General features: G+C 47.4%; 1 pseudogene; it reads left to right on the top strand.

Moving 5' to 3' along the window:
- The first annotated feature begins 7,647 nt into the window (after positions 1 to 7,647).
- On the top strand, positions 7,648 to 24,668 carry LOC101176521 (annotated as a pseudogene).
- The last annotated feature ends 656 nt before the right edge of the window (positions 24,669 to 25,324 follow it).

Below are 25,324 nucleotides of genomic sequence, written 5' to 3'. Positions count from 1 at the left end.
ACAAATTAGCCAGGCATGGTGGCACACACCTGTAATCCCAGCTACTCGGGAGGCTGAAGCAGAGAATTTCTTGAACCTGGGAGGTGGAGGTTGCAGTGAGCCAAGATCATGCCACTGCATTCCAGCCTGGGTGACAGAGCGAAACTCTAACTCAAAAAAAAAAAAAAATCAGTGAGAAAATAATTACATGGTGCTTGGAAAATCAGTTATCCATATGGAAAAACACAAAATTAGAACCCTGTCCTACATAACAGGTGGGTTAAAAATCCTACAAGTGGGCTGGGCACAGTGGCTCATGCCAGTAATCCCAGTACTTTGGGAGGCTGAGGCTGGCAGATCACTTGAGGTCAGGAGTTAGAGACCAGCCTGGCCAACATGGTGAAACTCCGTCTCTACTAAAAGTACAAAATAATTTGCCAGGCATGGTGACGGGGGCCTGTAATCCCAGCTTCTTGGGAGGCTGAGGCAGGAGAATTGCTTGAACCCAGAAGGTGGAGGTTGCAGTAAGCCGAGATGGCGCCATTGCACTCTAGCCTGGGTGACAGACTGAGACTCCATCTCAACAAATAAAAGAAATAAAAAGAAAAAGGGAGGGCAGTAAAATCTGGGAGATATCTGCACAGGAAGTCTCAATTATGTTTGCAATGCTTAATTAAAAAAAAAAAATCCTGAGGTAGATCTCTAAATACCATTTCCTTTGGTGAAATGGCTGGTTCCAGGTTTGGGGCAAGATATGCACATGATGAGCACTGGAGAACTTGTTTTGCCAGGAAGTGAAGAAGCACTCCAAGACTGCTTGGGATCGGGTCAAAACAGCAGAGGACCCACTTTGAATGGGTTCCCACTGGCTGAAATGGGGCAATTTCTGCATCAAAAAGGATGGTAGTAATACAATGGATTAAAACCTATCAAATACATAAAAATCATGAGTTCACAATGATACCTAAACATAATCAGAAACCCAAGCAACCTAATGGCTTGTCTTTGGAGGTTAGGGTTTATTATTCTGAAAATGAATAAATAATGAGAAAGCATTTATTTTACCTTTCCTATGACAACTATATTTTAGAATAACTAAGTAGTTGATATAAGTAGTTCCTGCCTATATAGAATTCCAACTTATCAATGCAGGAGAAATTATAGATTTTTAAAAAATTACCTCCAATGAAATAATTGATCTAGGGCTGGGTGCAGTGGCTCATGCCTGTAATCCTAGCACCTTGGGAGGCCAAGGCAGGAGGATTGCTTGAGGTCAGGAGTTTAAGACCAGCCTGGGCAACATGGCAAAACGTCATCTCTACCCAAAATATGAAAATTAGCGGGGTGTGGTGGCACAGGCCTGAAACCCCTACTAGGGAGGCTGAGATAGGAGGATGGTTTGAGCCCGGGAGGTGGAGGTTGCAGTGGACCAAGATCTTGCCATTGCACTTTAGCCTGGGCAACAGAGCCAGATTTGTCTCAAAAAAAAAAAAAAAGAAAAAGAAAAAGGAAGAAAGACTTGATCTAGGCAACAAGGCAACATTTAATAATGAGGCTAAAACTATTGGCTGGAATATTGATGGAGAACATTATAATGGAAGGGCCGGGCTGACCTCACCTATACCCCATGATCCATCTATGATCAATCTTAGTCTCCCTACAAGGAGGGCAGGCAGCTCAAACACTATGTGCCTCACGGTGTAATGCAACAGGAAGCATCATTTATACTTTCTTGCCTAAACAGTTGAACCTGATTTTATCATCTTTAGAATTTGCTAGTAGATTACAGGAAATATGAGGAACAGAAGAATGACTTAAATGACAAGAATACAGTTAGCGAACTCAAAAAGGTGGGACATTCCATTGGAAAGATGACCCAGTTTTTCTCCAATAATTAAGCATTATTCTCCAACCAAGATGGCATTAGAAAAAAAGGGAGGATGGATTTTTGGGATAAAATAGACTGAGAAGAGATAACAAATGCTACGTGAGACCCTTGTTTGCATCCCAATTTGAACAAATCAACAATAAAAACACAATTTGAGAAAATCAAGGAAATATGCATATGGATTGGTATTAGAAGACATTAAGGAATTATTATTTTTGTTACGTATGATGAAAGTATAGTGATTATGTTTAAAAAACATCGTTATCATCTATGGAAGGACACATTAGAATGTAGTGAAGGAGCCTAGGAAATTTTGCTTCCAAACATGTCACTCTTGCATGCTGATTATTTTAAATGAAAGGTGCTTGAAAGTAAGCAGATACTGAAAGATGTTATGCTCTGATATTCTCTTATCTGCTTTAAGATTTGACCTTTGGCCAGGTGCAGTGGCTCACACCTGTAATCCCAGCACTTTGGGAGGCTGAGGTGGGAGGATCACTTGAGGTCAGGTGTTTGACACTAGCCTGGGCAACATAGTGAGACCGCATTTCTACAAATATTAAAAAAGAAAAAAGAAAAAGTACTGGACCATCCAAAGAAAACACAATTGCCTTCTGTCCCCTCCCTGAAATCTCATTATCTATGGCAGAAAAGAAGACTGAGGAATGCAACCACATCTGGTTGACTTTTTCACAAGATAATGTCTGCCTCTGTGGCTCATTTGAATTCCAAAAAGAATCATTTACAAGTTAATCTCTGTCTCCAGGGTCCATTCATTCGCCCTAAGCATTGTTTACCTAACCTCAGATGCATGGCCTGCATTCTGCATCTCCCTCCACCTACGAAGGGTGCAGAAGCATCTGTATCTCATTGGGTTATGGTAACCATTCTCCTGCGATCCCCCAGTGTTTATGCATGTTAATAGAATCGTATACCTTACAGAAACAAAGTAAAATAACAAAAAATAAAATTGTATGCCTTTTTTTCCTCTGTTAATCTGTGTATTTATTTATTTATTTTTAGTTGGAGTCTCGCTCTGTCACCCAGGTTGGAGTGGAATAGCACGATCTCGGCTCACTGTAACCTCCGCCTCCTGGGATCAAGCAATTCTCCCACCTCAGCCTCCCAAGTAGCCGGGATTACAGGCGCCTGCCATCACGCCCGGGTAATTTTGTGTTTTTAGTAGAGATGGGGTTTTGCCATGTTGGTCAGGCTGGTCTTGAACTCCTGACCTCAGGTGATCACCCGTCTCAGCCTCCCAAAGTGCTGGTATTACGGGTGTGAGCCTCCGCGCCTGGCCAATCTGTGTATTATCAATTCATTTCAATAGACTTAGACTTGAACAATCACAGAAAAGTTCGAACTTCACTGCAGTAACATAGTGTCATACTAGACCCCTATTGACTCCAATAGAGATGACACCATGTCCAAAAGGCCAAAGAAAAGATCTAGAGACAGCCAATAAGGCATAGGGTTTATTTGGGGAACTTTCATAATGGGATGGTCTAGTCACAGTGGGCTGGACAAGACAACCACTACTATTGGTAAAAAAGCATGCAGTTTATAAAGCATTTTCACATAGCATCCTCCACCTAGCAACCTTCACCTACCAACCTCCATTTAATCCCCCAAAAAGGGACTTGATCCCCTGTATTACTTGTGTTCCAAGTGATGGGCCAAAGGTTCAGATGTCCTGCGTAGATTAGGAGTGGATCTCCTGGTTGGCTGCTCCTGGATCCCTTAGCTTGGGACTCTGAACACACATTCTTCTTAACCGCAGAGTCATTCACAGAGTCATGCTTCAGTGAAGTTATTGCTGTCAGGGGTGCCTGCCACGTGCATGGTGAAATGCCTTTCAAATGGACTTTTACCCCAACGCTTCAGGCAGCCTTAAAGAATGAGAATTAAAAATGAAAATATAAGCTACCCAACTGACTGAACGGACCCCCTCTTGGCCAAGGGGACCCCAAAGAAACCTTGGAATCTAAGTTCCTGGCCATGATGGGATGGAAGCTCAGAAATGCCTCATTGTAGCCCATCCCTCACTAACCACCATTAGGCTTTCTTCCCTAAGGGCTAAACAGAAACTGGCCCTTTCAGAAGAGCATCACTGATTTTCACCAACCACTGACTTCTGATCCTCCCTTTTGCAGTTTCAACATAACAACTGACCGACCTTCCTTACTGATCAGAGATCAGCAACCACAGAGTGGTTCTGGCTGGTCTATGGAGGATGTATAGTGAGGGTCTTCATGTCCTCTGCTTCACCTTTTGACCAGAGGGCTGAATACTCCATCAGTGGATCATGGTAATACCACCATTTTTTGAACATGGGTCCTGTGGAGAGGTATGAAGTTCAATTGTGCATGTGCATGTTTCTCCTTTCATGAATATTCATGACTCCTCCTATAGCTTATTGAATATGTATAGGTGGCCACCCCATTCAGCATAAATCCCTGTTTTATATTTCTGACCCTTGAAGTTCCTGTTTCTTTTTGAGTCGGAGTCTTGCTCTGTCTCCCAGGCTGGAGTGCAGTGGCACCATCTTGGCTCACTGCAACCTCCGCCTCCCAGGTTCCAGCAATTCTTCCACTTCAGCCTCCGGAGTAGCTGGGATTACAGGTGCCCACCACCACGCCCAGCCAATTTTTTGTGTTTTTAGTAGAAACTGGGTTTCACCATGTTGGCCAGGCTGATCTCGAACTCTTGACCTCAAGTAATTTGCCCATCTTGGCCTCCCAAAGTGCTGGGATTACAAGGTGTGAGCCACCATGCCCAGCAAAGTGCCCTTTTCTGGCTTCTGGATGGAGGCTGTGCTTCCCGGCCTGTCCGAATGGTCACCCTGCAGGCCACAACCTTTTATGAGAAATGGAGCTCTCCTTCCCCAAGTTTATGAAACTCATCATTCTTCAGTTTTCATGAACTACATAAACTGGCCAGATGCTTCACTCAAGGGTCTATAATATGAGCATCTCAGTTGGTCCTGCTGGGCGCCACAGCCTGAGAATGTAATACAAACTAGGAGGAGCAGATTCCCTGCTTTCAGTGAGGTGGGCGCCGGAGCAGCGCACTGGAGCAGTGTACCAGTGTTTGTGGGGCTCAGAGGAGGGCACCAATGGGTGTAGCCGTGCGAAGAGCAGGGTCCTGGGGGCCCTTGGAGAGAGGCTCCAGCACCCTTCCAGAGCGCCCGTGGGGTGCCCGGGGGCTCCTGGAACCAGAAAGGCAGGGTATGAGGAAGGCTTCTACTGATGAGGGCTGAGCCCCAGCACTCTTCTGTTTGGGTTACCACCCCAGGCTGAGGGGGCTTGAGGACATCTGGCCTACACTCACAGAATGTAGATTAGGCATTTTACATACAAGCACAACAGTCCAAACCCTAGGTCACCCCTATTTTACAGTTACGGAAATAAAGGCAGAAAACCATTTAGCTTTTGACCTCTTCCAAAGGCTGGGCAAGAACTATCTCCTGCCTCCAGGCTGCTCTCTCACCCCCACCATCCAGTAAATCTTTCTGACTTTCTGCACACCTTTGTCTAACATGCTGAAAGACTGTCAAAGGACTTGCAGGGTTCAGCCCAAGAGGTGTTAATAGCTACTATCTTCTTTCTGAAATTTTTATCAGGAACTGCTGTTCTCACAAATCAAACTGTGAGAACATTTGCCAGAAATTTCCCTGGAGCTCAGGTTTCACTCTTCCTGCAGCATCCGAACGGGCATGTTTAGTGGTGGCGATTGCATTGCTTGAGGCCTGTGGCCACTACGAAGCCTGAGTCCATTCTGTCCTTAGAAGCTCTGCTCTTTCCATTTGATGCCTGTGTCTCCGGGTGGAGCCCAGGAGAGGAGGGGGTGGCAACGTTTCTGTGGCACTTTGCCAGTGGCAAGAAGGCTAGGCTTGCCCTGAGAATTTCCATATGTAGGCTCTGAATCAAGTCCAGGGAGCTACTTGCCATGGAAATCCTGGTGGTGGTTTGGCTAGAGGAGACAGGTATACTTGCAGGCAGCTGTTTTCCCGGCCCTGCCAGCTGAACTGATGAAGCACCTGTGATGGATTCATTTCCCACATTCCCACGATTTGGCAATTTCTTTTGATAAAAGTTTCCTCCTTGCCACGTCCCTGGACTCCAATCTGGGAATTATGTTTGATGTTGAAAGACTTTTGCATTTTGGACATGTTTAGACCATGTCTGCCTTGTTTATAGAGCGGGGCATCTTCTGGTTTGGCACAGTGGCTCACGCCTGTGTTCCCAGCACTTTGGGAGGCTGAGGTGGGTGGATCTCTTGAGGTCAGGAGTTTGAGACCAGCCTGGCCAACATGGTAAAACCCTGTCTCTACTAAAAATACGAAAATTAGCCGGGCTGGTGGTGGGCGCCTCTAATCCCAGCTACTTGGGAGGCTGAGGCAGGAGAATTGATTGAACCCAGGAGGCAGAGGTTGCAGTGAGCCAGGATCTAGCCACTCACTGCACTTCAGCCTGGGTGACAGAATGAGACTCTACCTCAACAGCAACAGCAACAACAGCAACAGCAACAACAACAACAACAGAGTCCAGCATCTTCCTATTATATGTTCATCTCTGCTCTCTATAAAGACAAGAAATTAAGAAGGGGTTAATAAGAAGAGGATAAAAAGAAGTAAGGTATTTTTCCTGGTCTTCTTGAAGGTAATCCCATGATATATGTACCAGATACTGAAACCAACCAAACCACATATCAGTGTCGTGTAGAATGGTATAGAATAAAGAGCTCTACATGAGGAGATGAGCACTGTGGCCTTTTCAAGGTGTGTAGTCCATACTGGCCTTGGTTGGCTCCTCTGTAAAAAAGGACTAAATAATGACTAGCCTAAGTAAAGGCAAGAGGTTCAACCTGATCAATATCTGGAGTGACTTTCCTTTTCTTTAAATCTGGGCAATACTGACACTCTAACCATCCATTCACTCATTCACTATTGCTTTATGTACTCATTGACTTGTACATTCACTCAACAAGTTTTCGCTGAGTGCATATTACATTTTCTATGAAAAGAGCCAAACTCTGTAAAATATTTGACGAGATTTATTTCGAGCCAACTATGAGTGACCGGGGCCTGAGACACAGTTTCAAGAGGTCTTGAGAACATGTGCCCAAGGTGGTTGGGCACAGCTTAGTTTTTACATTTTAGGGAGACATAAGACATCAATCAATACATGTGAGGTATATATTGGTTTGGTCTGGAAAAGCAGGACAACTTGAAGTGGGGTAGGGCTTACAGGTCATAGGTGGATTCAAAGATTTTCTGACCGGCACAAAAAATACAAAAATTAGCTGGCCATGTTTTCACACACCTGTAGTCCCGGCTATCCAGGAGGCTGAGTTGGGAGGATTCCTTAAGCATGGGAGGTCAAGGTTGCAGTGAGCCAAGATGGCGCCACTGCACTCCAGCTTGAGAAACAGAGTGCAACCCTGTCTCAAAAAAGAAAAAAAAAAAAAGAAAACATTCAGTTCCAGTAATCTGGGAAAGCATTAGGAAAGAGGTGACCAAGAAAATAAAATATGGTCTGTCTATAGATGCTCACAGGTGGGGAATCAGAAAGCAACAGGACGTGGGTTGTTTGGAACTAAAGGTCTATGTAGCAGTGAATTTTGTCAGCATAAGCTGTCAGCCAGTTGTCTTGGTAGGGGCTGTCAAACTCAGTTTAGCAAGTTCCCACACAACCCACCTTGCTGGCCTCTGCAGTCTGCTTTTCTACTTGGGTTGAAACCGTCAGTCTCTGGGGAAGGACTGTTGGCAGATGAGCCCGATGAGTTGGGGAATGAAGTTAGACGTAGGTGGTCTCCCAAGGACAGGATTTTGTCACGACTGAAGTTTGACAATGAGGCTGATGCAAATGCAGACAGGTGGTGCCCGCTGTGCCCTTTGTGTTGCCTTCGTGTGCTTCTAACTTGGTGTGACTTGTTCAAAATTCCACCTACTACTTCACCAAGACCAGCTTTCCACACTCTGAAATGGATTTCTGTTTGTGGTCTGTTAGGCCACTGTGCGGTTTCCCCTACGGGATTCCTTTTTGTGGTTAGAGGTCAAATTCTTTCTTGCCCGCTGCTTCCAGGAATGTGCGCTGTGTGTCTCAGTGTGCTGCACAGGAGGGTTTTATTTCACCTCCCTTGAATGGAATGGCAGTTATCCAGCAGGTCTGGGTGCATGTATAAATAGAGGGATGTGTAAGCCTGCATTTAATATCTAGAACATAAACCAGCCACCACTGCGTGCTACACAGTCATGTTTTGATTAAAGGCTGCTGACAGCACCGCAGACCATGCTGTGGGGCCCAGCAAACCACCTAATCCCACTGCTTGATCCCAGGCATAGATGGGGCAGATTTCACTGCCAGGAACAATTTCTTTCCAGCCACCAGCAGCTCTGAGTTTCTGCTGCTTTTCCTGCTTCAGCTGCTCGTTGCTGATGACTCTGGGTCAGACAGGCCAGAGTGCACATGGAAGACTGAAGTGGACAGCTAATCCCCAAGTTGTAGTCTTTTTTTTTTTGGCCAGGAGATTTAGATTCACTCCCCTGTGAATACTTTTGACTACAGCTGATGTCAGAAGAGCTGGTTGATCTTTTTTTCTTTTTTTTTGTTCTTGGCCGTGAACCAAGAAGGGCCATTAAAAGTTCAGCATTTCAGCCAGGCGCAGTGGCTCATGCCTGTACTCCCAGCATTTTGGGAGGCCAAGGCAGGTGGATTGCATGAGCCCAGAACTTTGAGACCAGCCTGTGCAACATGGCAAAACTCCACCTCTACAAAAAATACAAAAATTACCTGGGCATGGTGGCATGTGCCTGCAGTCCCAGCTACGCTGGAGGCTGAGGCGGTAGGATCACTTGAGCCTGGGAATTTGAAGCTGCCGTGAGCTATGATCGGACCACTGCACTCCAGCCAGGGCAACAGAGCAAGACTCTGTCTCGATTAAAAACAAACAAACAAACAAACAAAAAACAACCAGTTATTCAGCATTTCTGTATCTTTGCCCAAATTCCTACAATGTGCCATGTGAGAGCATCACTTCCTAGTCTATACAGGATACAGTATGAATTTCTGCTTCTGCCATTCAGATTCATCACAATGTAGTCCCAAACTACCTTTCTTTTTCTTTCTTTTTTTGAGATAGGGTCTTGCTCTGTTGCTCAGCCTGGAGTGCAGTGGTGCAATCATGGCTTATTGCAGCCTCCACCTCCCCAGGCTCAGGTGATCCTCCCGTCTCACCCTTCCAAGTACCTGGGACTACAGGTGCATGCCATTACACCCAGCTAATTTTGTATTTTTTTGTAGTGATGAGGTTTCACCATGTTGCCCAGGGTGGTCTCAAACTCCTAGGCTCAAGGCATCCACCCACCTTGGCCTCTCAAAGTTTTGGGGTTACAGATGAGAGCCACCATGCCAAGCCTCCAAACTGTCTTTTTGATCTTATAACCACTGCACCCCTACTTTAACTTCTACGTAAGCGGATTGGCCTACTTTCCATTTTCCAATGCCCCTTGTACCATTTGTCGTTATTGTAGTGGTCTCTTCGCCTAGATTGGCTCCCATTCTCTCTGCCTAGTGAAAGCCTTTCTGTCTATTAGGGCTGAGTTTGATTCTAGGGCCTCCATAACGACCCTCATCCACAGGTGTCTTTCTATAGCGTGCATTAGTTCTACTATTTAGTCAACAAGTAATTGTATCATAATCCATAATTTATTGTTGTATATACTGACTACAACTGAAAGATTTTAGATTGGAATTCTAGATTCCAGTCTCCCCTAGATTGGAAACCCCGTGAGGTCAGGGGCCATGCATGTGCTATATGCTTGGTAACTTGTACGGTGTCAAGTGTTACGTTCTACACGTGAGAGGGATTGGAAAGTGCTTGCTGATTGAATTAACCAAAATCCACTCTTGAAAAAGCAGAGTTGGCAGTATTTATTAGTGAATCAAGTGACCTTTCAAGGATGTGCTCTGGCTAAGCACTGGAAAACTGGAATATGAAGTAGTAATTAAAGTTATTCTCAGGTCCAGAAGGAAACCCAGAGAATGTTACTCTCCTGACATCCCCTGGAGCCATCCAGTATGTCAGTTTAACTGACCTTAAAGGTTGGGTTACTTCCAAAACTGTAGATTTCTTGGGATTCTATGCTATGAACTCAGAAGATCTGATTTTTTTTTTTTTTTTTGAGATGGAGTCTCGCTCTGTTGCTTGGGCTGGAGTGCAGTGGTGCGATCTCCACTCACTGCAACCTCTGCCTCCCGCGTTCACGTGATTCTCCTGCCTCAACCTCCCAAGTAGCTGGGATTACAGGTGCCTACCACCATGCCCGGCTAATTTTTTTGTATTTTTGGTAGAGACGGAGTTTCACTATGTTGGCTAGGCTGGTCTCGAACTCCTGACCTCGTGATCTGCCTGCCTTGGCCTCCCAAAGTGCTGGGGTTACAGGCATGAGCCACCTCACTCGGCCTTTTCTGTTTTTTTTAACACAGGGTCTCGCACTGTTACCTAGGCTGGAGTGCAGTGGCACCATCACGGCTCACTGCAGCCTCAATCTCCTGGGGCTCAAGCAATCCTCCTACCTCAGCCTCCCGAGTAGCTGGAACCATAGGTGCTTACCATCACACCTGGCTAGGTTTTAAAAAAATGTTTTTATTTTGTAGAGATGGGATCTCCCTATGTTGCCCAGGCTGGAGACTTTGTATTACTTAGGATCAGACACAATATCTCACTTGCCTTTTTTCTGTCTTTGGAGTGAACTATATTTCCCCTAATCTTAGGTGTTAATTTAGTTTCATGGAACAAGCAATGTACAGTATTAAGAATCGATTGTATGGGAGATGCTATGGTAGGCCCCTGGCAGAAGGAATGAGGAGAGAAGGATCAGTGGTGGGCATGGAGTGACATGGTGGGGATGGGAACTCAAGAGAGATGCAAACATGAATAACATGTGGGCTTGACCACAATGTGTAAACTGTGGAGGAGACCCAACTATGAAGGCTGTCCGTACGTGTTACGGTGGTGGGGGAGGAAGGCAGAAACAAAATCCTCTGGGTACACAGGACAGAGAGAAATACATTCTGCCTGGGAGAGCTGGAGAAGGCTTCATGCAGAAGGTGACATCTGAGCTGACTCTTGAAGGATGGGTAGGCCCCAGACACACAGAGAAGAAAGGGAACAGTAGCAGGAAAGCCATGAGGTGACAGTGGTCTACGGGCTAACATGAGAGTGAGCTACACGTGTTGGGGTGGGTAGGAACTTTGGCAGGAAAAGTAAAGAACCTTGAATGTCCTCTTAAAGACGGTAGATTTTCTATGGGCAACGGGAGTAACTGAAGGTTTTCGAGCAGAGGAGTGGCGTCTTTTGATCTTTTGATTTTCCAAGGACGGCTCCTTTGGCGTGTGCGGTTATTTGGCAGCGTTGGTTATATGATGTGGTGCGAGACTGTGCTTTTATTTTTCCTTTCCAGGGGAGCCCTCTCAAGGAAAAGAACTTTATTGTGCTTTTATCTCCTTTTGTCCAGCCTTAGTTTGATCTTCTGTTTGCCATTTCCCCTCTCTTCCCTTTGATGTTCTTGGCAAGGGAAGAGTTATACCTTTGACATCTTCCTATTGACATCTGTGTCAGGTATTTGATTCCTAATACCACATGATTATTCTTTTTGATGAATCAGTGGGCGAGGAAATAAGTTGCTCTCACTGTCCATGGGTTGGAAACCCAGGAAAGTTTAGGAATAAAAGAGTCGAAGAAAGCAGCACACAGACAGAGAGGTGGGACGTGCATCAGAGCGGAGGATAGCAGGCCGCGGTCGGAGGAGGTCTCAAAATAGAAGGTGCTTCTCTTGGGATTCACACCGCGGGCCTCGGCAGGCAGCCCACCCTTATCGTCATTAATTTCCTGAGTTCACAATTGGGCACCACACCCTGGTGTTAAGCTGTTAACCTCCAGCATCAAGACCACAGCCGCTGGGGAGAATTCCTTTCTCAAGCTGTGGCCTCCTCAGAGTTGTCCTCTCAACGTGCCACAAAGGGTGAATGTTCCATCCAGTCCCACGATTCTGGAATTCTATGTATACTCATGTCCCTCCCACGCCTTTCCTCCAGGACACGCACACACAGAGCAAAGTCTTCCTGAAGTGGGCCATGATGCTGCAATTGCAGAGTATGTAAGTGTATGTGTAGGTGTGTGTATATTTGTAAAAGCAGAAGTGCATGCATACTTGTGTGTGTGCGTGTGCATACACATGTGTATAGGGGATGCATGTACATGTGCACACAAAAATATGTAGGCTTTCAATGCATAGAACACGACTTTCCTTTCAGACCTTTCTTTTCTTCTATTGCCTGAAAGTATAAAACCTGAAATAATGTGGATACTGTGAGGAAATCAAGGGTGTTTCTAGAGCCTGGCTTTTCATAGGCTCTAGAAATACAGCGCCGTCTGCTCTAGGTTTCGAGACTGGTTACCGTTCTCAGATCCAGGAGTTCTTCAGACTTCATCCAGTTTTCCTTGCTATGTGCTATGAAATTACAGCCGTGCCATCAGTAGAGGGCTCCCTCAACCTTAGAAGCTGGTGAGAATGCTTGAAGGCCACGCAATGTAAATGGGAGAAAAATGCAGATCTGACTGTGAATTTAAAATCCAATGCCCCAAAGTACTTTTGTAGAGAAGAAACCCTAACCCATCCTGAACACAGACCATTTCAGCAGGAAGGTATTTGTAGTGTTTACATTACATGACACTGTTTAAATTCCTGGATCAACGTCAGCATAATGTTTATGCTCAGAGTAACACATAGCTAAGTTATTCTTCAAAGAACGCAAGAAGCAGGGCAACTCCCTGACCAATGGTTTAATTGTTTCTGGACGCGTCACTCGTGTTCCTAAACTCAGGGGTTCCTAACTATACAATTACAGAACCATCAGTCACCTTCAATCCCAGTCCCAGTCCTGGGCCAAAGCTTTGCAGATGCGAGATCTCAACTTGGCATTTACCCAGATTTGTGCCAGCTAAACGTCGAGTGTCCGGCTGACAAAGCACCACGTCCATGTGTTGAATACCACTGTCTGCTCAGGTGATTGCAGCTGGCCAGCTGGTCTGCATTAACATTGAGAAGGCTGTGTGGTGGATAAGCAGGCAGGGGAAGGAAGCCAGACACTGCTGAATCAATGTTTATCTATTGGTTGATATCTCTCTTTTTTATAATTTTTGAGAAAGGGTCTTACTCTTTCACCCAGGCTGGAGTGCAGTGGCACAATCCTGACTCACTGCAGCCTCCACCTCCCGGGCTCAAGCAATCCTCTTGCCTCAGCCTCTCAAGTAGCTGGGCCTACTGGTACATGCCACCACATCTAGCTAAGTTTTAAAATTTTTGTAGAGATGTGGTTTTGCCATGTTGCCCAGGCTGGTCTCTAATTCCTGGGCTCAAGCCATCCTCCCACCTTGGCCTCTCAAAGTGCATGAGCCACTGCACCTGGCCTAAAATGAGTATCTCGTGAGAGTATTCCGATTCTCCACTCTGAAGACAAAGTGGTCTAGGATCCAAGAGCACGTATTAGTCAGAATCGGAGTGTTCTCTCCCTCCAAATGTGCTAGATAACCACTGTCCCGGTTTTAGGATCGAACTCTTTTCCTTATCAGCTCTAGTCGGCCAAGCACGCTCCATTATTATAACATCGTCTGAGACACATTACAATGAATGATGCCACCACTTGCTTGGCCTCGGGTATGTGTCCCTGAGGAAACTGCAGGAGCACACCCCAAATTCCTTGACTACATTTGGGAGGTATCTTGGGCTTTTAATTGGGGGTAGTAAGGATATACCTGGGCAGTGGGTGAGGCTTCCTGACGTTTTCAAATTCTGGAGAAAAGGAGACACCATACTGTGACCAAAATCTACCTCTGACCCGTCTGCTATCAAAACGTATCAAATACAGCAACAAAGCCAAAGAACCACGTGCAGACTGGGGGGCGGGAGGGCTTGGGGACTGGAGGGAAAGCGGAGTTCCTGAGGTCAGGGTCCCTCACTGTGAACTGGATAGGTTTCCAAGAAGTAGCAGAGTCTTCTTCGTGATACGAAGGTAAATGCACACAAGTAGAAGTCTTGGGGAGGCCACTCCAGCCCACTGCGGTAGGAAACTTAGTGATTTCTGTTTGTCCTGGCTTCCTCCATTCAGATGTTTCTCATCAGCTACGTTCAGATTGATTCCATTTGCAAAGCTCTCTTGGCAGTCTCGGCGGAGCAGGCTTGGTGGCAAAATCTCTGGCATTTTCTGATCCTGTCCAGGCTCTGCTCTTCTTGTGTAGTTTCTTGGCGCTTTGGCTCCCAAGCAGAAACTGGCTAAACAGAGGCTGCTGCTGAACAAAGCCAAATGTAAAACAGAACATTGGAACGCCAAGCGGAGTGGTTTTGCTAATTGTGGGGGCTGGGAATGGGCAGGGGACAGTGAGGGATCAGGAAAGGGAGGGACCTCCTTAGAATCGGGCTGAATTATGCCCTGGTGAAAGTCTGTCACGGCCTCATCATGTGCGCATCCTCACTCATTGTGCAAGATCAAAGGCTGCATCCTTTCTCTCTCCAGTCTCACTAATGAACACAATATTTGGGTTGCACCCAGCAGCACCCTCTCATTTCCTGGCACTCATGAAAGTGTATGATCTTCGAGGCCCTGACACCTCTCTTCCTTCTCATCATCCATCAGCCCCGCCTCGCAGCCTCTTGTCAGTTTCCTTCTCGGCATCCCCCTCCCCAGCCGCACTGTTCCACATCTGCCCCATCTTTCCTTCGTCCACTTGCTGCTAACATTTCCTGTACTGTTCTGGAGGGTCCTCATCCTCCCTCTCTTCACACTGCCACAGCAGGATGAGGAGGTCCGATTGGAGAAACTGCCAGTTTCTCCCTTCCACTGTCAGGAGTGGGAGAAGGATGCTGCTGTCATGGCCCCTTGGTTCTCTGTTGCAGGGGCTGAGCTGACAGCATGCCTTCTGTTACTCTGGTCCTTCATCTTGCTGCCTGGATTTAACTTCCCCAAGAGCAGGTCACACAATCTGAACTTCCGGTGGATAGCTGAGTATTAGGAAGCAGGGAGCCCACTGGCTTTAAGTCCAAGATGTTTATCGAGTCCAATAAAGCGGATTCACGCACACATGCACAGGCACATGCGTGCACACAATAATGCAGTCTTATGGTCACACAGTTCAAAATCCAAAAGGTGCAAAAAGGCAGAGAGTGAATCTTCTCCCCTTTGTTTTCCCCTAGCTTCTTAGTTCTCCTCAGCAGAGGCACCTGTGTTTAAGCATCTCCTCTTCTGGGCGTGTTTTATACACATTCAGACAAATATGTACTTACACTCACATATTTCTTCCACAATCGGTAGCATACTATAGATATGGTTCAACACCTTGCTGTTTTTCACGTTTTAAAACGGCTGCATAGTATTTTTTTTCTTTTTTTGAGATGGAGTTTCGCTCTTGTTGCCCAGGTTGGAGTGTAATGGTGCGATCTTGGCTCACTGCAACCTCCGCCTCCAGATTCAGGAAAATCAAGAGATTCTCCTGCCTCAGCCTCCCCAGTAGCTGGGATTACAGGCGCACGCCACCATGCCCGGCTAATTTTTTGTATCTTTAGTAGAGATGGGGTTTCACCATGTTGGCCTGGCTGGTCTTGAACTCCTGACCTCAGATGATCCACCCACCTTGGTCTCCCAAAGTGCTGGGATTACAGGCATGAGCCACCGTGTCCAGCCATGGCTGCACAGTATTTTGTTGAGTGAATTTCCATAATTTATCTAACTAGTCCTGTACAGACGGGCATCAGGTTGTTCCCACTCTTTTGCTATTATAAAAAATAAAGCTGATATTTTGATCCTCACATCTTGTGTTTATTTCCCAAAGGCTTAGGACTCAGAGGAGAGAGGAGTGTGGTCTATACTTCACATCTCTGCCAAGCCTGGCACTGGATTTGAAGTTCCACACCACTGAGCCAAACACATCCAGGTCTCCTTTTTTGTTCCCCTTAATTCCCTCCAACTTGCCAGCATGCACAGAATTTATGCTACCAATTTTGGTGTTCACTAAATTAGGTAATTTTAAGCCTTTCTTTATCTTTCTCTGCCTAGACCCTCTTCCAACCCGGGGATCTGGTGGTAAGCAAAATACTGTTCCAGCAAGTGATGCCCCCAATCTCGTAAGGATATAAGGTATTGAATTTCCTACATTCATGTAGTGTGTTGTCATTTGCAAACCACCGTCACATAGCATTCTTTCATTTGATTTTTGCACACATTTTTTGAGGTTGGTAGGACATCTTCTAGATGAAGAAACTGAGGCTCAGAGGAACTGACTGAATGGCTTGCCCAAGGTCACCTAATTGGTGAATGGCAAAGACAAAACTCAAAACCAGGCCACCTAACTCTCCACCTGTTGCTTTTCTAACACGTGCTGATCCTTTAGCATATATATGACGTCAAAGTCAGCTCTCAATTTGCAGTATGGTGGGGGGCTGAAGTTCTAGCAAATTTCCCTCCAGATTTTATTTTCATCACCAGATAGGGCGAGGCTATTGGGAATTATGGACCAATATATCCACAGTGAGCCACTGGGAGAGTGCGCAACCTAATCAGGGCAATGCCAGTTGTCCAGGGAGCAGGAGAAAGTGTGTTGGAGAGGAGGGCCAGGACTGGAGGCCTCTGACCTGAAAGCACATTCTTGATGTGGAGGTCAAGGCATAGGCTTACAAGCTGGGCAATGGGGAGTGAGGAAAGGAATGCACATTTACGGAGCATCCACTGTGGGTCGTGCTGACCCATTAATCACTCCCAGAACTTGGGAAGGACACTCACAGAGATAGGCCAAGGCTGTGCCAGTTCACATCAGGTCTTCTGGGGGACATTCTCAAGGGTGGGCAAGGGGCTCCATAAGTGGCGATACCTAGTGCTGAGGGTTAGGTTCTGGGCTTATCTCAGAACAGCCTCTTCTCTCCAGAGACTCAGGCCTAGCTCTGTGTGTGTGTGTGTGGCTCTGCCCTCTGTCAGCAGCTTCTCAGCTCTGGGAGCACATGTTTCTGGCAGTTTTCTGCGTCTGTTCACTCTGATGCTTGGATGTACTACTCAGGCTGCAGAGAGCATGCTTCGAGGGAGCTGTGGACGAGGTTCAGTGGCACCAATGCTGCAGACAGCAGAGCAGCCCCCTGGGAGGCAGGGGCTAGTGAACAGGCATGAACTCTGGGCACGCTCCTGAAAGAGAAAGACATACTTTCCAGGGGCACTGCTGAGTATCCCCAGGGTAACCCAGGGCTGGGTTATCACAGACCCAGATGCTGAGTTGAGGACTTAGGACTTCTTCTATAGACAGTGGGAATTATTGAAAAACTTTGAGGAAAGAAGTGACAAGATTAGACATACCTTTTAGAAATACTTCTCTGTCAGCAATTCACTCATTTTTTTCTCGGAACACTGAGATCATTAGCTATGGACTGACTTGTGTTTCCCCAAAATTCATATGTTGAAGCCCTGACTGCCAATGTGACAGTATTTGCAGCTGGGGCGTTTGGGAGATAATTAGGTTTAATGAGGTCCTGAGGGTGGGGCGCTTGGGTTGGGATTAGTGCCCTTATAAGAAGAAACTACAGAGAGCTCCCTATCTCTTCTCCATACACATGCATGGAGGAAAGGCCGTATGAGCACACAGTGAGAAGGCAGCCATCTGCAGTCCAGGAAGAGAGCGCTCACCAGAACTCAGCCATACAGACTCCCTGAGCTCAAACTTCCAGGCTCCAGAACTGTGAAAATACATTTCTGTTGTTTAGGCCATGCAGTCGGTGGCATTTAGTTACAGCAGCCCAAGCTAACTGAAACAGTGCATTACCACATGGCCAGCACTGGGTTGGCTCCAAATATCCATCAGTGAACAAAGAGTCCTTCCCCTCATGGAGCTTACAGTCTAGTGGGGTGGAGGGGGAAGCATTAAATGAACAGTATTAATCCCAACACTCTGGGAGGACAAGGCTGGCAGATCACCTGAGGTCAGGAGTTTGAGACCAGCCTGGCCAACATGGTGAAACCCTGTCTCTACTAAAAATACAAAAATTAGCCAGGGGTGCTGGCATGTGCCTGTAATCCCAGCTACTCGGGAGGCTGAGGCAGGAGAATCTCTTGAACCCGTGAGGCAGAGGTTGCAGTGAGCTAAGCTTTCATCATTGCACTCTAGCCTGGGCAACAAGAACGAAACTCTGTCTCAAAACAAACAAACAAACAAAAGAACAGTCGACGTGAGATACATAGAATTGTTAATTATGAGAGTTACAGGGACCTCACTTAGATTGGAGGAGATAGGAGAGGACTTTCTTAGGCTGTGATCGTCAACCTGAGACCCTAAGGATGAGTTGGGAAAGCCAGGGGGGAGCAGGGGAGAGAGCACCCCAGGCTTGGGACAGGCATGTGGGAATCCGCTAAGTGAGCAAGGGCTTGGTGAGCAAGTGACAAAAGAAAGTGTCACCAGAGGGATAGAGTGACATAAAATAAGACTGGGAGCTAGTAGGTGGCAGTCCACAGAGGAACTTGTAGGGCTTGTTAAGAGGTTTGGATTTTTAAAAAAATTCTTAGTGCATTTGGAAGCCATTAAATGGTTTCAAAGGGTTTTCAATGGAGAAGTGAAATGATCCGATTTTCTTTTCTTTTCTTTTCTCTTTTTTTTTTTTTTTTTGAGACAGAGTCTCACTCTGTCAGCCAGGCTAGAGTGCAGTGGCATGATCTCGGCTCACTGCAACCTCCGCCTCCCTGGCTCAATCAATTCTCCTGCCTCAGCCTCCCAAGTAGCTGGGATTACAGGCATGTGCCACCATGCCCGACTAATTTTTGTATTTTTAGTAGAGACGGGGTTTCACCTTGTTGGCCAGTCTGGTCTCGAACTCTTGACCTCAGGTAATCTGCCTGCCTCGGCCTCCCAAAGTGCTGGGATTACAGTCGTGAGCCACCATGCCCGGCCCCAATTTTCATGTTTAAAAGATCACTGAGTAATGTGAGGATGGGATTGGAGAGATGTGAAGTGAAATGGGACAGGGCTGTTGAAGCCATGCTGGGCGAGGGGATGGAGAGCCCCACGAAGGCAGCAGCAATGGAGATGGAGAGAGGAGTTTGCATTTGAGGGCCAGTGGATAGGAGGGGTAGAGAAGAAGGGGAAACAGAAGATAGGTCCTGGCCAGGCACAATGGCTCATGCCTGAAATCCTAGCACATTGGAAGGCTGAGGCAGGAGCATCACTGGAGCCTAGGAGTTGCAGTGAACTGTGATTGCACCACCACACTCCAGCCTAGGTGACAGAGCAAGACTCTGTCTCTTTAAAAAAAAAAAAAAAAAAAAAAAGATTATAGGTGTAACAGCTGGGAGGAAGAGAGTGAGTTTGACTTTGAGCAAATTGAGTCAGGTGGGAAGTTGGAAACATACCAGCCTGTGCAGAAAGGAGTTATCACAGCAGGCCTGACACTGCTGTTCATAGAAACACCTGCCTGCAAGGTTGGCCCTTGGCTGGCATCTGGGAACTTGCCTCTCAGAGCATCCCTAGTTGACAGTTAACTGATAAGGTGGTTCCCCATGGCTAGACTGTCTGTGCAGACAACACTATTTATGCCAAACACCTACTTTCCATCTGAGAGTCTAGAATTTTGCTACGCAGAGGGTGCCAATGTGACCAGACCCCAGTTAAGACCTTTGGGCACTAAGTCTCTACTGGGCTTCCCCAGGCAGAAATGTCACACGTGTGTTGCTGCATTTTTGTGGAGGGACAGTGGGCTCTATGGGACCCTGATGGTCGGAAGGAGCATAAGGAGGCCTCGCATGGGTTCCTCTAGACTCTGCCTGTGCCTTGACCCCTTATGATCCAGCCGTGTGTCCTCACCACAGCAAAAGGATAAAGCCTTGCCATGAGCACAGCTGTGTGCTGAGTCCCAGGAGCCCTTCCAGAGAACCTCCAAACATGAGGTAGGCCTGGGGGCCCCTGACACACAGCCTCTGGATTTAAATTTGGGAGTAATCAGCAGATAGGAAAAAAATGGAAACCATGGGGGTGGATGGGATCAGCTAGGAAGAGTGAACAGAACCCAGAGGAACTCAACAACTTAGGGATAACAAGAGGGAGAGGGCATGCAGAGGAGGCCAGAATGCAGGCACAGGATCGAGTCAGGTCTGTTGGACTTAGCACAAGGTCATCGATGACCTTGGCAACACAGTCCCGTGGGCAGTGGTGTGGGGAGCTGGCTTGTTAGGGTGTGAGGAAGGGAGCAGTTCTCTCAAGTATGACTGTGGAAGGTGCACAGAGGTAGCAGAGAGAAATATGGGGAAGTAGAAACATATTTTTCAAAGGGGAAAGGGAACGTGATCATTTTTTTCTCTGCCTGCTTTATGGCAGGCTCTTGGCTAGACAGGAGTGGTGCAAATGAAGATGAGATGTGGCCTGGGACTTACAGTGTATGGCCCAGCAGCAAAGACGGAAGGAACCCAGTGTGCTGAGTATTTGAAAAGCGAAGTGCAGGCAGGGCGTGGTGGCTCAGGCCTATAATCCCAACACTTTGGGAGGCCGAGGCGGGAGAATCACTTGAGGTCAGGAGTTAAAGACCAGCCTGGCCAACACGGTGAAACCTCATCTCTACTAAAAATACAAAAATTAGCCGGGTATGGTGGTGGGAGCCTGTAATCCCAGCTACTCAGGAGGCTGAGGCAGGAGGATCACTTGAACCCAGGAGGCGGAGGTTGCAGTGAGCTGAGATCGTGCCGCTGCACTCCAGCTTGGGCAAAAAAACCGGACTCTGTCAAAAAAAAAGCTAAGTGCACAGCAACATGAGGGGGCTTAACCTAACCTGAGGGTTTCTTTGAGGGCGTGACCTTTAATCTGTGACCTGAAGAATAGGAGTGTGTTAAAGTGGGGAGAGAAGAAAGAGGAAAAGGAACATTTCCGGAAGAGGGAAGAGTATATGTGATGTCCGGAGAGAGAAGTTGTGTGCTTTGGAAGAGCAGCTGGAATTCAGGGAGAGAGGGGAGAGTGGAGAGACATAGCTGTGAAATACGGGAGTGAGAAGACACAGCACCTGCGAACACTGATGGGGAGCTGTCAGCAGAGAGGGAGGGGCTGAGTCTTTGGGAAGGGAGGAATCGTGGAGGGGCTGAGTGCCTTGAGAGGGTGGAGGGCTGCAGTATTGAGAAGGGATTAGTTTTGTCAGTGGGAAAATACCTCTCATGTAACAGAAATAGAAGGAGAAAGGATAGATTTTAAAAAGGATGGATATACAATGGTTTTCAGTTTATGATGGCTCAGCTTACAATCAATTGTTTGACTGTTCGATGGGTTTATCCCAATGTAACCCGATTGTAAGTGGAGGAGCGTCTGGGCTTAGGACGATTCAACTTACACATTTTTGACTTTACAATGGATTTATTGGGATATTAAACGCATTTTAGTCTTACGATATTACGATGGGTTTATCGGGGATGTAACTCTGTGTAAATTGAGTCGCGTCTGTAGCTACCAGCAAGATTTCAGGATTGGTGGTAAGAAATGAACAGCGTTTTTAAAATTACGATTTCATTTTCTTGTGGGTTTTTTTTTTTTCCCCTCACCGTGTCCTGTTTCCTGAGATCTGGCACATTTGTAGGCTAGGCTTTCAGTAATGTAACTCCAGATGGAGAAGAGGGAGACATTTTTTCACATCCTAATGCACCAGAGATAGGCTAGCAGGAGGCCACAGTTAGCACCGTGCAAAGCCTACTCTCTTGGGTATGCTGTCCTTGGTCCTGTCCCTGTGAGAGCTTTTCCCCCTTCCCCTCACCCACCTTTGGGATCTGAAGAGCCATCTCCATGTAACAGTGGAACTAGAAAGAGCTGAGGGACTGACAGACCATGTCAGGGCCACACCCAGGACTCCGAGCAGTGGTGGAAACCAAGGGGCCAATAAGGAAGATGAGGTGGAGAAGCTGGGCCGCGAGGGAGCCTGGGTGCGTATTTATTTATTCACTTTTGAGAAGGGGTCTGGCTCTGTCACCCAGGCTGAAGTGCAGTGGTAGGATCACAGCTCACTGCAGCCTCGACCTCCCCGGGCTCAGGTGATCCTGCCACCTCAGCCTCCTGGGTAGCTGGAACAGCCCTGGCTAAGTTTTTTATATGTTTTATAAAAACAAGGTCTTACCATGCTGTCTGGGCTGGTCTCAAACCCTTGGCCTCAAGTGATTTGCCTGCCTCAGCCTCCCCAGATGCTGGGATTCCAGGCATGAGTTACTGTGCCTGGAATATTTTTCTTTTTTTTCTTTTTTTTTTTGGACCTAGGTGTTTAAACCTCATGATGTACTGTGCCCTTCAGAGAGCTGGAGGATTAATTTAATCAGGGGAGGAGTTATCTTCTGCGTCTTCACTCTCCTATGGACTTGACAGAGATTGAATCATGCCTGTTGAATCCAAAATAAGGGAGAGTTATAATGTTCCTCTAGACTCGTGTCTATATGCGGCCTGTTAATGGTGAGCTGGTGTCCTCTCTCCCTTCCATGACAAGAGATACGGTACTGGGCTCCACTTAGCAGTGGAGGTGAGTTTGTTTACTCACAGTGAAGTGTAGCCGGGCGATGAGCTGGAGGAGCATGGGAAGCGCAGAATAGTTCTGTGGAGGCCCAGCGGTAGAGCTGAGAGGGGGTCTGCTCGGGTTGCTGGACAGTTGCCATCAAACACTGTAACTTTATGGTGGCACCAGTGTGCTCAGGGCTGGGATTCCCCCGGCGTGTGGATCTGCTTGTAGCAGGATGACTGAGAGGTGAGAGGTGGGGAGAGGGGAATGGGTGCCGTGTGAGGCTCTGCCTGCTGAGCAGCACAGAGAGTCAGTGCGGCAAGGGCACTGAGAACACTGGCAAGATTGAAGTGGAGGTGCTGAACGTGGAGTCCAAGCAGCTCAGGGAAAGAGCTGGAGACAGAGGAGCAGGAAAGATGGATCGGGGAAGGACATGTGTGGAGGCGGTCAGGGCACGGGGAAGGATGCATTATGGGAAAGATCTGGGAAGATGGGAGGTTGTGGTTGGGGAGGAGGAGATTTGATGTAGGACTTCAGAGGTGGAGCAGTTCTGAGTAACGAGCAGCTTCAGGACGTGGCTTCAGGGCAGCCTCATTGAACCTTGTCACCAGTGGGACCCTCTCTTCCATCCCATGTCCACACGGCCTCTCTCCTTGCAGCCTCTGACGCACCTCCCCTCCCAGCTACCCTTTTCCTATTTTCTGGTCCAGCAAGACGAACTCATAGCATCTTTTCTTACTTCCGGAGCAATTCATTCCACATGTGTCTGATTCATTCGCGTTTACAGAAACTTGAAATCTCCAGTGTCCAAAAACCCTTTCAACTATTTTCTTCTTCCCTTTCTTAGAAACAGGAAGTTGTGTTTGGCTGCGGACAAACTCTTTCAGTGCCCCTGGGACTTACAAGATGTTTGGAATGAGGAATGGTGAGGTCTGGGGAAGGCTTCTTTCCTCTCTCCTTTCCTGGGGTGATTCGCATCTGCCAGGGCTGGGCTGGGCAGCTCTAGGGGCTGGAAGGCCAGCCGGAACCTTCCTGTCTCTTTCCACTGAGCCCCAGGCCTGAGGGAAAGTACGTTCTAAAGAGACAGGTGGCTTTCTTGCTCCCTGCTTGTCATTATGGTTCAGAATGCACTTGTGCACTGGTGTCATGTCTCTTCCCAATACTTGAGCAGTGGCTGTGATGAGTCCCTTGATCTATTTCAGGGGGTATGGGCTGGCCGGCACTCAGTTTTAAGCAAGTCCTGCTCTTTCCAAAGTGGAAGGTCAGAAAAACTCCCCACCTGAAGAAGAACGAGCCAGGAAAGTGTGGTCCCAGCTGTTTAGGACCACACCTATTGGCTACGTCTGGCCAGGTCATTCTGCAGTGTTGACCCGGAAAGCACATAGGCGCTTAGGAGGGGCTGGCCAGGGGCAGGGAAAGTGTGGGAGTCACAGCCCACACACTCCGTTCGCGGGACGCTCCAGCTTTTACTGTTGTTCGTTGTGTTATCCTGTGTTGTTTAGAATGTTGTCATATGTATGGTCCACACAACCACAGTATTTGTCGCATTAGTGATCACCAACATTGAGCCAATGAAGACGTCGGCTTAGGTGGGTGACTTCTTCTTTCCCACATTCCACATGCAGCTCTCCCAAGACGGCGAGCTCAGCGGAGGCCCCCAGAAAAACGTGCTATGCAGGAGGAGAGTTTTCCCCATAAGACAGACTGTCCTTCACCCCTGGCTACCAAAGAGGGGTAACCCCGGCCTGCTGTTCTCCGGGCCTGAATGCAGCTGCATCCTTCCCTTCCTCTGCTTCCTGTCCCGGTACTTACTGATGGTGCATGCGCGGGGCCTGGGGAAGTTGAGTGTCTAACCCGCGGTGCAGCTATGGATGGGAAATTCTGGGCAGGGACGAGCCTGTCTTCACCTGGGGAATTCCGTCCCACATCACACAGGGCAGAGTGGGAGTGGAGGAGGGCAGAGGACACGTCTCAGGGCCAGTAACCTAGGCTTATAGAAGTCGTCGTCACTGTCCTCATGATGTTCACCCCGTCTCCTGTTTTTTGGGGCCATGTGTTCCGAAATGTAGTTTCAGCTCATCATAGGGGCAAGAAGAAGTGATGAGTCTGTGGCAGCAGAAATCTGGGAATCCAAGGGTCATGCTACATCTAGTCCTCTTTGGTAAATTCTGCCCTCCTGTTCACACTTTTCGAGAAACCATTTTGAATTCCCAAACAGCAAAGGAAATGCTGCAGGTTCCTAGAGGGACCTGGTGATCTGGGGCAGAGCACACGGAGTCGAGATTGCTGCGGGGTTCACGAGCCTCCCCTCCTGGGACCAGGGGAACCTGGCCAGGGGAGTCTACACCACGCAGGAAAGCCCAGTACACGCAGCTGCTCATCGCTGCAGACTCCTTAGTGCAGGGCTGAAAAGGCCTCCCTGTTTATCTGCCCTGGACCACAAGTGGAAAATATCAAGACAAAGCAAAAGCCAATATTCCTTAAGAGCTTTCCAATTGTTCTTGTCATTTGTAGTTTTGTTTTTTTGGGGGTGTGGGGAGGGAGGGGTGGTTTGAAACAACTCCAAAGCACACTCCAGAGGAAAGCAGGAAGGGTGACATGTTTGGACACCAGAAAAGAGGAAGAGTCCTCATTAAGAGGGTCACTTGGTTAAAAAGTTCGAGCACAAAGGATATAGAACCAGGTGGATATCATCAGAGAACAAGATGCAGATCTAGTGAGATGGGTCCTACCACCCCTGAAATGTGTTCCTGGGAGAGGCGGTGTTCTGCTAGAGTGGACTGGGAATGGTAACATTGCATACTTTTGTAAGTTCACAAAACCCTCTGATCTGCGATAGAGGAATAAAGGGCAGAGGATAAACCCCAGACAAAGATTCACTTATCTTAAAAATGAAAGGTTGGAAATTAATTTTATGC

This window comes from Nomascus leucogenys, chromosome 15 (genome assembly GCF_006542625.1).
Source record: "Nomascus leucogenys isolate Asia chromosome 15, Asia_NLE_v1, whole genome shotgun sequence".
NCBI classification, from domain to species: Eukaryota; Metazoa; Chordata; class Mammalia; order Primates; family Hylobatidae; genus Nomascus; species Nomascus leucogenys.
This window is presented reverse-complemented; position numbering and strand designations above follow the sequence as displayed.